Source organism: Penaeus monodon, chromosome 21, assembly GCF_015228065.2.
Source record: "Penaeus monodon isolate SGIC_2016 chromosome 21, NSTDA_Pmon_1, whole genome shotgun sequence".
NCBI classification, from domain to species: domain Eukaryota; kingdom Metazoa; phylum Arthropoda; class Malacostraca; order Decapoda; family Penaeidae; genus Penaeus; species Penaeus monodon.
The window spans coordinates 44,791,555-44,792,019 of record NC_051406.1 but is presented as its reverse complement, the minus strand read 5'-3'; the positions used below and the strand labels follow the sequence as shown (position 1 = coordinate 44,792,019).

The following is a 465-nucleotide window of genomic DNA, read 5'->3' as shown; positions in this document are numbered from 1 at the left end:
TCACCATTCTCTTTCCTGAAAAATTTCAAAGAATATATTGTAGAAACACTAAAAATAGCAGCTTGACCAGAAAAAAAAATGGACAGCTGTAATGACCGTTTTATGTCGTTACATATTTTTAAATTGAATTTTGATTTTTTTACCAAGGAAACCGCATCGTAAAATTTATTTTCGTAACCAATTTCCGCCTTCATTCCACTATAGGGAAAAACTGTATAGTATTGTAAGAAAAACGTTTACAAAAATTCTATTGTATAAAGGAAAGGGGGGAGGGGGAATATTTCGTGCAGAAAATTGTTCAGGAGGCGTTGGCGTGGGCACTCGGCGGCTCTTGGCTCTCTCCTCTCCGGCCTTGCTGAGGAACGGTTGGGCAGCCAAGGTTATCCTAAAATCTTGAAGATCTGAACTTTGTTTGGAAGTCCCTATGCTTTGGGAGCATGTCAGTAGCAGCTATAAATAAATAAT

General features: G+C 38.1%; 1 protein-coding gene across 1 annotated transcript in view; it reads right to left on the bottom strand.

Moving 5' to 3' along the window:
• The window catches only part of LOC119586526 (BTB/POZ domain-containing protein 6-A-like), a gene marked incomplete at its 5' end in the record, with an annotated part of 24,476 nt that overhangs the window by 22,153 nt on the left and 1,858 nt on the right, over positions 1 to 465 (bottom strand).